The 12,336-nt window shown below is 32.7% G+C and overlaps 1 long non-coding RNA gene across 1 annotated transcript in view; it reads left to right on the top strand.

Moving 5' to 3' along the window:
• Positions 1 to 7,170: 7,170 nt before the first annotated feature.
• Positions 7,171 to 12,336, top strand: part of LOC149552566 (uncharacterized) — a 30,573-nt gene continuing 25,407 nt past the window's right edge. The window contains exon 1 of the long non-coding RNA XR_016352954.1: positions 7,171 to 7,334. This is a non-coding gene — a long non-coding RNA (uncharacterized LOC149552566). The remainder of the gene's footprint in view (positions 7,335 to 12,336) is intronic.

The raw sequence follows: 12,336 nt of genomic DNA, 5'->3' as shown, positions 1-12,336 counted from the left end.
CCTAAGAGTCTTTTTCCCTATTTTCTCTTACGAATAAATTATGATATGTCTTTAATACTCCATGCTCTTCTTTTTATCATTTTCAACTCTCCTAATATCTTCCTTACAGATGTCTCATTTGAGTTGATATTTAACCTTCACTTGTTGATTTTTACAAAATTTTTGACTAGAGACTTTGTGTGTGGTGAGTTGGAATTAAATATGTCTTTTATTTGATAATTGAATTTGATTATAATACTTATTTATTATTATTGTTATTTATTAACTTCAGTCTTGAAATTAGATATTATTATCTATTTAACTTTATCGAATGTAATTAGAATTAAATCAAATTATATTTATTTATTGCTTATAGTAAATCTATTATTAAAATTATTCTTGGAAATGGGGACATTAAAGTCCATCCTTCCCAAAATTGCTTGTCCTCAAGCAATTCAATACTATCTCCTTATGAATTGGTTGACAATCCTGCAACAACAATTTTAGTTTGGGATTAGATAGTTGAAAAATATAGATTTAAATATCACAAGATTAGATTTTAAATTACTAAGATAAATTTTAAAAGAGGAACTTATCTTTATATACTTTTTGATCCTTCCTTTGCCATTCTTTGACCCATGAAAAGTCTTGATTAGTAATCCTCATAAGTATTGGTAGAGACTTTATCTCAAGTCACCTTCATTCTTTTGACAATTTCCAACTCCATCATATTTTTGAGAGGGTAACAAGGTTGTTGACTTCTTAGCAAATGTAGGGATTGATTCAAATGATGAGATAAATTTGATGAGTGGAGATCGCATTCAATTTGCTAGATATTCTACTAGAAGATATGCGAGTGTTTGTCAATAAAGGCATTGTTTAAAATCTAAAAGAATCCCCTTGTATATGGTCAATGTCGTTCTTGTGAATTTTGGTGTTCTTGCTGTCATCCTTAGATTTGAATAATCTTTCTCTCAGATCTTCTACACTATTCTGTCAGTACTGCTCGGACTAACAGGAGATTGTCATGATTTTTTTTCTAGATTGGTGCACTCCTTTTTTGTTTATTTGGGCCTCTATTTTTTTTTAATCTCAAATCAAATGATATTTTAAGGAATTCAGTGTAGGTGCGTGTAGGTTGTGGTGGTGGAGGAGGCGCCAAAAGCTCAAGTGGCCAGGATTTTTGAGCAGGCCAATGAGCAGGAGAAGGATACACTCATTATGCTATTGGGAGTAGATTATTGGTATGATGGTCATGTTCACAATGGCGGGGTGGTTTTTGACTTACCAACCTATAATAAAAATTTTGGGCCATCCTATCTCTACATATGGTGTGGCTAGGAGGACGATTATTGAATATCTCTATTTGGAGGTGATGTATGCTTTGGATCCGATAGAGACAAACTTGGTTGGAGGGGGTCTTCTAAGTATTTTATTTCTTGAAGTTGAGGGAAAGAAGAAAAACATAAAGAAAGCTTGGTCACTTTTCAAATCTGGGGTTGTAAAAGAATATGATTTGAGTAAGTTTGAAACATTTTGCCAAGAAAATGATGATCTTTTCTTGGTCGAAGTCTCTGCTAGGTTGATTTTAGTCAGCAATGGGGTTGGATACCTAGCTCATTAATTTGGCAGGTTTTGTCTGTTGGGATGATATGTAATGGAGTGTTAGCTCCTTGATATAATGTATTTTCTTTCTTTAAGTAATTAAGTATTTTCTTGAACTTATGATATTACTATACAAGTGATTAATGTGGAATGAAATGATGACACTCAGGTTAAAAAACCATGGCTTTAAACTAGATCCTGAAGTTCACATACATTCTTAAGTAGACATTTGTGAGTAGTAAGTGTGTGAAGGCTCCATGCAAACACATGTAGAAGCAAAAAAGGTCACGATGAACATTTTCGATGACATGTTTGCCAAGAGCATACACGATTTCCTCAAGGTGACTTGGCATTACTAAATTTTCATGTTTGCCAACACCATTGCTCTTCCTCCATATCTTGCATAAATAAAAAATGTTGTCTCCAAACGTTACAACCACATGATAAATGGGAATAACACATGCCCAAGCCATAACCTAGTTAAATTGGCCTAGTTGATGATTAGCTAGGTTGACAACAAATTCCTGTAGAACTGTCATCATATTAGGTACAATAAAATGAACAATCAATTGTTCCCAGCTAGTAGGATCAAATACAATTTTCCAAGGTGATAACATTGCATATCCAGATGCATCACTTGAATGCCAAGCATGAAGTGCATTCCCCAATTTTAATTAATTGCCAAGGATGTAACCATGCATGTATTGGTAGAGTTAATGTCATTGTTAATGGCAACTAGTAGGATCAAATACAATCTTCCAAGGTGATAACATTGCATATGCAGATGTATCACTTGAATGCCAAGCATGAAGTGCATCCCCCAATTTATAATTAATGGTTGGATATAAAGGCGCCATACATTGGCCCAAAAATGGAAGCCAAGGATGTAACCATGCATGTATTTGCAGAGTTAATGTCATTGCTAATGGGAATTATATTTCCCCTACACGCACACAGGCGCGCACACACACACATTACCCATCAACTCTACATTATTTTTGTGAAGGATCTTGAGCTAAGTCACTTAGCATGGGTTGAGTGAGTTTTATTGTTTATTTGTATTCTAGAATATGTATGCAGCTGGATCAATTTTTCTATTGTGCTAAGATGTAATAACAACCTTAAAAAAGATCTCTTTGTATACATACATACATACATACATACATACATACATACATACATACACGTATATGTATGTATGTATAGATGTATGTATGTATGTATATGTATGTGTATGTGTATATATATAGATATGTATGTAATAAGCACCTTAAAAAAGATCTATCTATATACATACATACATATACATGTATATATGTATTTATGTATGTATGTATGTATCATGTGGAGATCTAGGATTTTGTTGTCATGCCCTTGTGATCACTACATTTTGTTGTCGTGCCCTTGTGATCTCTGCATCTCATTTTGGAATGACTTGTTTCTTTCTAAAAATATCTGCTATGATATGTTTTTGTAAAATTTCTTGCGAACTCTATGCATTTTTCGTGGTTTGCATTTTTTTTGTGGAGGATCTTGAGGTAAGTCATCACTTAACACCTTATAAAAGATCTTTCTATATATACATACATACATGTATATGTATATATGTATGTATGTATGTATGTATATGTATGTATGAATTCATGTATGTATGTATCATGTGGAGATCTAGGATTTTGTTTCCGTGCCCTTGTGATCGCTGCATTTCGTTGTCATGCCCTTGTGATCTCTACATCTCATTTGTTGTTGTGCCCTTGTGATGTCTGTATGTGTATGTATGTATGCATAAGTATATGTGTGTGTGTGTGTGTGTGTGTGTGTGTGTGTGTGTGTGTGTGTGTGTGTGTGTGTGTGTGTGTACATAAGTAGAGAGATCTTGGCATAGCAGGAAAATAATAAAACTCACTCAACATGTAGCATGGCCACAGATGCAATGATAACGCCTATTGGTAAGTAGATTCCTCTTTTTCTCTGTCATTTTCATGTGTTTATAACTATTATTTCTTAGGGGATATTTTCTAATATTGAATTCATTTTATGCAGGAGGCAATGAGGACATTCTTGGATGTACCCATGTGATGAATTACTCGTGAACAATGAAGATGTTCAAATGCATGGACAACAGGTGGAGTTGAAAAACACAACAGTTTTGCATTCTTGTTTGAGGTCTTTAATTAGGTATTAAATAAATGTAATTGTGTTGTATTTTATCAGCTCTGCCTATTGTCCATGCATTCTCAATTCAGAGTGGCAAAATCTTATTGTGGATGGGATGGAAAAATGACATGCACTAGAAGATGGGAAAATGATGTCACTTTTGCAGGTATGGAACTTTTTTTATACTTTAAACATTGATCATTTCTTAAATATTTTAGAAGTTAATGGGGAATTTAGATGTTGGGGTGTGGGGGGAGAAAATGAGCTTCCACCTTCACATGGTTGGCCCTGATCAGTAGATAATATTAAACTATTCTCAAAACCAAGTGAAGCTCAATATTAACCTATTTTGCAATCATAATAGAAAAAAAAATGAAATGTATGACATTGGAGAGAGTTATTTTCTAATAAATCTATTTCTAAAATTCAACTTTGGTTATGAACATTATTAGGAGATTGCAATGCTCTTACCCTTATAACTGGTTTTCCTATTATATTTATCTTTTGGGAGAGATCAGATGATTCTTGTGACTATCAAATTTGACAATGACAGTCACAAGAATCATGTGATCTCTCCCAAAAGATAAAAATAACAAGAAAATTGTCAAATTTGACAGTCACAAGAATCATTCATTCTCTCCCAAAAGATAAAATATTGATAGTCACAAGAATCATCCGATCTCTCCCAAAAGATAAAAAATAGCAAGAAAACTAGTTATAGGGGTAAGAGCGTTACAATCTCTTGATAATGTTCATAACCAAAGTTGAATTTTTGAAATAGATTTGTTAGGAAAGCGTACTCTCCAACATCACACATTCTATTTTTTTCCTACCACATAGTTGTCGCAACTTTGATGGCTAGCTGTCGGTTCCATAACGTTGCTCCCATATATCTGTCACTATTACGACAGATAGGTGCGATGACTAGTTGTTGGATCCACAACATTATCGTCGCCTAGACATCGCACATGAGATAGGGCCTTCGATGATGTATTGCCCCTTGTGGATTCAATTTACAATAGTTTGGGGGTGTTGTGTCCAATGGGAGCCAATTCTTATTGGAGTCGCTTGGGCGACGAGTGACCATCGCCATTGTGATGTCCTGCCATCATAATTCGGGCCCAAATGTAGTAGTAAGAGGCTAGATTATTGTATTTTGTAGCATGCTTGTTTATTTAATTTTTTACTTTTTTAAGAGTCCGATTTCTTTCCTTTTAAAAGCTCATCCTATAGACTTCATTTCTTTTAGGGAAATGAAAACATTAATGCTTTAAAACATTTAAGGTAAATGACTAGTTTAAGGTAGAAGTTATTGACTTATTATTTTTCAAGCTATTTATCTAGGAATACATTTCTCCTTATAGAGATTCTAATCTATTTTGTTTGACTAAATTTTATTTATGGTTTAGTTTCAAAGTTTTAGACATGAGTTTTTTTTGGATAGTGTAAACAAATGAATAGATATAGTAAATTTTATGTAACTAAATTAGAAATCATAATTTTTGGAGTTAAGATTTTTTTAATAATTTTTTGTAGTATTTAATTGTTTAGTTAGTAAATTCTCTTTATAAGTTATTTGTTTTTTGTTAATTGATATTAGTTTTCGTTAAATAGAGTTAGGAATTTAAGTTAAGAATTATGTTAATTAAATTAGTAAATTATAAATATTTTTTTCCTTATTGATTAACATTTATTATTTGATTAATACTATCTTATTTGTTCTAATATTGTTGTTTAATGTGAAAAATGATGAATTCTTTTAGAACTTAGTTAATTAATTAAATAATATAAATTTATTACGTTTTATTGAAGGGGTGACTTGATTTAAACTAGGAGTCTAAAATTTTCATTACATATTATTTTCATTATGTCAAAAATAATAATTAGGGTTGCTTCATTGTATTGCGATTTAGCTAGTAATTGTCAGTGTGTTTTAGTATCACCTTGCATTGGAACTATGGTAACAAGTTAAGATTTGCGATTATAGATTGTATTTTGTATACTAGTTACATTTTTCCTTTTCATCTTTTCTAATTGTTTACTATTGAATATACTAGTTCTAGTTTACTTTTGAATCAACTTTCTAATTATTTACAACACCATTTTGTTTATCTCTCAATCTTAAAGGGTTGTTGTTTCTTGAATATGTTCTTTTCTCAAGATATGAACTTGATTTCTAGATAGGGTACACATGTTAATGGACTTGAAATGGGAAAGGTGGTTGTATAGCCTTTGATGGAGGTTTTCAAACAATGTTATTGTCAAGAGGCATGCATTTAGCATGTCACAAAATGTAGCAAAAAGTGTTGTAGATTATGAGTCATTTCATTTAGAATTCTCATGGATAGAATTTCCCAGTAAGTGACATAGACTATTGCAGACTTATGATGCTCAAGGATTGTCTATTTTCACAACTTGAATTGACAAAATTAAACTTTGATAGTCACATTTAAATATTTTGATGGTTATTGAAATATCTTTCTAATTATAAATGTATGTGAAACAATTGTGTAATAGATAGAAATAAATAGTGTATGTGTAAATATCAATGCTGCATAATTGTAATAGCCTTTGCAAGAAGTCTCATATTCTATCTGCAAGTTACATAAATTAAGAGTTAAATAATTGATTTATGTGTAAAATATCTCACATGGATTCTCAATTCTCCTAGTAAGGATTAGTGTGAGAAATGAAGTGTAAATACCTTCTCATGTATTATTATTCCTAGAGAAGTCGATCAAATTTTGAAGTCATCTAAAATGAAATTATGTGATGCATCCACTCCTTCCATTATTGAGTTATTTGTGTGAGATGTTAGGCATTTTAAAAAAATATGACACTCCCTAAGCTTGGTTTTTTTTGGATTAACATAATAGATTATTAGGCTACTTTTGTGAGACATTTGACTAATCTTGAAATGAATCTACACATTACATTATTGGCTAAATTTGGTTGGGTTTGTTGTTTTTGGAGTTTTTTTTTGGTGAGAAAGAAATTGTATTCCACATTGCCAAGTTATCTAAGTGTATTTTAAGGGTCTCTAGAATTGATTTACATAATAGATTATTAGGTTATTTCGATAAGATATTTGACTTTTTCTAAAAATGAATTTATACCTTACATTGTTGACTAAACTTGTGTGAAATGTTTTATATATGAAATGACACTTTAGATAAGGAAATTGCACTCCATATTATCATTTTTTACTATATTTCAAATGAATTTACACCTTACATTTTTGGCTACATTTGTGTGAGATGATTTATTTTTATAATAAATTTGTCTCCTTTCTTTCTATCGATTTAACCATTGGAGTGCAATTGCTAATTTAATTTTAAAGAAGGTAAAAAAATTAATAAAAGAGATATGAAGAAAATAAGATGTCTTGTTAAGAAGTTAACCAAATCATAATATGTGCCATTCCAAGAAACATATCGAAGGGGAGGTTCAAAAGAAATCCTCACGAACTGGGCGCGCACGCCGCCATCGATTTGCTTGGCGCGTTTATATTCAAACAGGGGAAGACACGCTGAGAGGAGGGATCTGAAAAGATTATGGAATCAAGGGGTTACGCCTGCCAAATGCATCCACTCGTGAGTTCTATGCCTTTTTTAACAAATTTTATTGTCTGTTTCCTACAATCTACGAATACACGAGGGTATTTGAGGAATTTTGTCCAATGGTGTCAACACCTGGTCTTTGCTTCCTCGTTTTCTTGGCTGTCAAATAGTTCAAATGCCTTATATATGCCTGTATACCTTGGTTTTTAAAATCACGCAAAATTGTGAAACAACATGATGTACAATGATAAAGTTTGCGTAGAATCCTGTAATAAGTTTTGTATGAAGATAGCCTGACCTCTGTTATACACTATATGTGAAGATATTGAAACCATTGCATTTACGGCATCAGCAACAGCTGATATCCATTCACCATTAAATAATTGTGCGCAAAACTTTCCACGAAATTAACTCTGAGAATAATTAAAAGAAGAGTTGCGATGCAGCTTCCGTTCCTGCCTTTTGCAAAAATAACGATGCTGAAGCCGACATTCAGATAATTGCAATGCCAATCTATACATTTGCACAGCAGAAATAGCTGGCATTCAGATAATTGCACTGCTTAATTCTCTATTTGCACAGCAGTGACGAAAAACTTCTCTATTTGCACAGCAGTGACGAAAAATATGTTTAAATTGCCCAGTATCTTTCAAAGTTTCAAACATTGTGGAAATCATCAATTGAAAGCAATATAGAAAAATTTCTTTTACTATTCCATAAACTCGACTGCCATATTGTGATCGGTAACTAATTGACACGGGCGAATGCTTCGATTACTACATTGTGAATAATTCGATAACTTAATTGTGATTGGTGACAAACTGAAGAAAGTGAATGACTTTCTTGACTAATGTCGTGAATGAATGGAAATTTTTTCAGATTCAGCATCTACCCTTCCTATAGCTTTCAAGCTTTTGGGTCTCTGCAACATTCAGCTTTTTGAGTTAGTGAAGACATGAAACTCAAAGACAGGTAGTTGAAGTGGTGTTTATAGCTGGACATACTAAATTACTTGAGTTTGACACTGATGTAGTGAATACATCTTTAGGAATAGCATCCCTGATGTGTAAGCCCTTGGAAAATATTGAATTGTCCAGTATTAAAAAAACAGTTCATCTTTGCTTGGTTGAGACATTGAATCACTGGAAAGGAATTAAGTACTTGGGAAACTTTTTGGCATGGAGACTGTTGGTTTTTCGGATCTGCTGCAAATGTATTAAGCACTGCCTTATTAGGTATGGGTGTTCCAAATGCAACATCTTCTTAGATTTATATAAAGAGAGAATAGACCATGAATAGACATGTCATGTCTATTCATTAATCAGATAATTAATAATGATAACAAATTTAATCTCATATAACAATGACCTTATATCTCAATATAAAGAAAACACACACACACACACACACACACATGTATCTCATATATAATTATATATATAGGTCTATCCAACTAAATCTATCAAAAATCAACAGCCACTCTTAGCTTAGAAGGATAAACACATAAGAATAAATATTACTTCAAAGTATTATTACAAATAACAATTTCAAGGATATCCCATTTGATACCTCAAAAGATTTCCACCATTTGATATCGAATTCGATATCATGAGTATTGGTCTTCCACGATATCGACATATGATATTCACCAAGTATCCAAATAAGGTTTGATATCACATCTGATATCAAGAGTATTGGCCTCCCAAGATATCAATGATATTCACCAAGTACTCAAACGGTCTTGATATCACATCTGATATCAAGAGTATTGGCCTCCCAGAATATCAAGGATATTCACCAAGTACTCAAAAGATCTTGATATCACATCTGATATCTAGAGTATTGGCCTCTTCGAATGTTGAGATACAAGATATTCACCATACACTCATTTGTTTGATCTCATAATACAAGTTATTGTAAGATAATCACCTTACAATAACTTATGCAAATACAAGTGACATCATTTGGAAGTTGTCACTTCCTCATGATGTACACAGGGGGTAGGCCCATTAAAATCACATAGCCATGAGGTATATTCATGAATCAAAGTCCTCTTGATTGCTACAATTTATCGATCACTGGAGAATCCATCTCAACATGGTTTACTCCCTCCAAATCTATAAGATTGAGATCACCGAAGGTTGACTAAATCACATCCTCTGTCTACTCCCTCTCTTTCAAGGTTGCCTCTAATGAAATGTCAGACTCCCTTTGAATATCAATCATCTGAGCTCCTCATCCAATGATGCTTCTGATGGAGTGTCAAACTCCCTCTTAATCTAATATCATTCTCCCTTTTTCCTGCAATAACATTCTTAGAGAGGGAAAGATCAAGGCAAATACATATTGAAATACAAATAAGAATGTTAGTATTTTAGCTCATGCCATAATATAAATACTTAGTGATGTATAAAAGTCAGAATATAACTATACTTAATTTGCCCCTTTTATATTCTCATAATGAATCTCTTTATGATTAACAAACATTAAGTCAGATTTATTTAATCTTTTATTACAAGTCTATTGTAATAAAAAATAATTGTATATCATAATAATTGTTTAATTCCATTATATATATGTATATATTTCGTTAGTAACCATTTCATATCTCAATATAAATAGTTTATATTAATAACAAAAATATACCTACACATTATACCGTGATGGGGCCCATGTCTTGCTTGATGCCTTCATTCTTTGTTCCACGTCATAAGTGCTAAATTTTCACTATGGGTATGCATTAGCAGTGGTCCACATCACTTGACTAACTAATATTCATGTACCTTGGGCCGGTTGGTGCTTGAGCCCTTACACCTTACATTATATACACTTGTCGTAATGGGGGTTTACGCTTAATAACTCATCACCACAGTATGAACAGGGATCTATACGTGCTCTCCAATGTCGCTGCCTTATCAGATATCCTTCACTCTTAACGTGACACAATTCTTTACTTATGTGTGGGGACCGATGCCTTTGTTACCCCTTCCCAATCTTAATTCTTCAGGCTTCTGCAAGACCTCTTCTTATCAGTTTGTCCATGATCTCCTGGTCAAAGACTATTTCACTGCTTCTCTCTTACTTCCTCGATTATGGTTGTGTCAAACTTATGTTGACCTTGCAATTGATAAACCTGCAGAATCTATATGGTGTTCCTTTTCATTGGTTATTTGTTTACGCATTCTCCAATTTGTAAATTTACTGATGACCACAAGCTCTGGAATCTGGTTCGGTTACAACTCCCATCCGGTATTGTAACTGTATCTCTAGACAATTTATCTGCATCTCCAAACAATATTATTTGATCTGTTCAAACAGTGTCATGGCTTCTTCATCAATCAATACTTCCAAAAAAAGCTCCCCTTGTGTCATAATACTTGTTTCACTATTAGTCCAAACAGTTTGTCTTTTCTTATTTAGTTGTTGAGACTTGTTTGAGACTTGTTTGTTGTAGTTGGATAACAAAGGGATACAATATCACAATATATATCATCTTTATATATGATGATACCTCCAGATTTGAACTAGCCAGATAACACAAAATTGTTGACCTGTGTATTAAGCTGCTAGCCCAATAAGTAATTTATTTTTCATAAACATTAAGAACTTTTGAGATTTATTACTGCTCATTGTATCAAGCAGCGATGGTGACATTTTTCCTTCAACCAAATAAACTTTTGTCCAACCAAATACAAAATCCTTTGGTATTTCATAAAAACGATGATCCCAGATTTCAAAACAAATCACAGATATTACTGGGTCTGCCTAGACCATGCTAATTTTAACATCAAAGACATATTATATGCAAAACAAGTTGCTTCCTTACATTTGCAGTTTGGCTCTGATACCATGTTGGTCTTTTGGATCTGCTGCAAATGTATTAAGCACTGCTTTATTAGGTATGTGTGTTCCAAATGCAACATCCTCTTAGATTTATATATATAGAGAATAGGCCATGAATAGACGTGTTCCTTCATGGGACATGTCTATTCATTAATCAGATAATTAATAATAATAACAATTTAATCTTATATAACAATGACCTTATATCTCAATATAAAGAACACACACACACACACACATAAATTATATTTCATATATATATATATATATAGGTTTATCTGAGTGAAGCTATCAAACTCAACAGAGACAAACCAAAATCAATCCTTAGTGTTTGTGGCTCCTCAATGTCTTCAATGAAGCACTTCAATAAGTTCTATTGATGGTCTACCCAATGTATGGACACCGGCTCTCCAAGTGAAAGTAGAAATGCTTGCAAACATGCCATGTGCTCTATTATTAACTGTTATTATGCGATGCATTACCCATGCATCAAATTGACAAGTATTTATAAGTACAAAAATATAATTATGTTCAGATTACTGTCTACCCTTCTCATAGCTTTCAAACCTCTTGGTCTCTGCATCAATGGCATTTTGAGTTAGTCAGGGCATTAAATTGTAAGTTATAAATGCAAATGCATTTGTACAACAGAAAATTCACTGCATAATGCAATACATGGCACCTAATTGACAATAGCGACAATATGCTATTAACTCAATTCAAGCAGACTATGTGACCACTCTCATCATATGAATTTTATAATGGTTACATTCTAATTGAATGGACCAGTGACTGAAGGGAATCTATTTTTGAAGTTAGTTGTAGTTAAAACTAGAATTCATCCATTGAAAAGTGGGTTATACAAGAATTTAGATAAACTAAGAAAAGGCGGAGATTACCTATCAGCAGAAAGCTTTAAACCTAGCTATTTAGTTTGTTTAGTTGATTATTATATTTTATTGCCTTGTGTTGAATCAAATCTTTCAAAGGAAATTTAGAACCATTCGAAATTGTACAAGAATTTATTAGAAGAGAAATTGAGTTGATGAAACACTGGCATAAGAATGGTGGAAAAAAGTACCGATCACATAGTGTCATCCAATATAATGTACACAACATAAGATTGACAGCTTGATCCCATCACCAACCCTGAAAAATAATAGGGAAGAAGAATGCCAACTAATGTCTCTGA

Source organism: Cupressus sempervirens, chromosome 6 (genome assembly GCF_028749045.1).
Source record: "Cupressus sempervirens isolate cs-2001-9-10 chromosome 6, ASM2874904v1, whole genome shotgun sequence".
Classification (NCBI taxonomy): Eukaryota; Viridiplantae; Streptophyta; class Pinopsida; order Cupressales; family Cupressaceae; genus Cupressus; species Cupressus sempervirens.
Note: the sequence above shows the minus strand (reverse complement) of the source record. Positions and strands in the feature narration are given on the sequence as shown.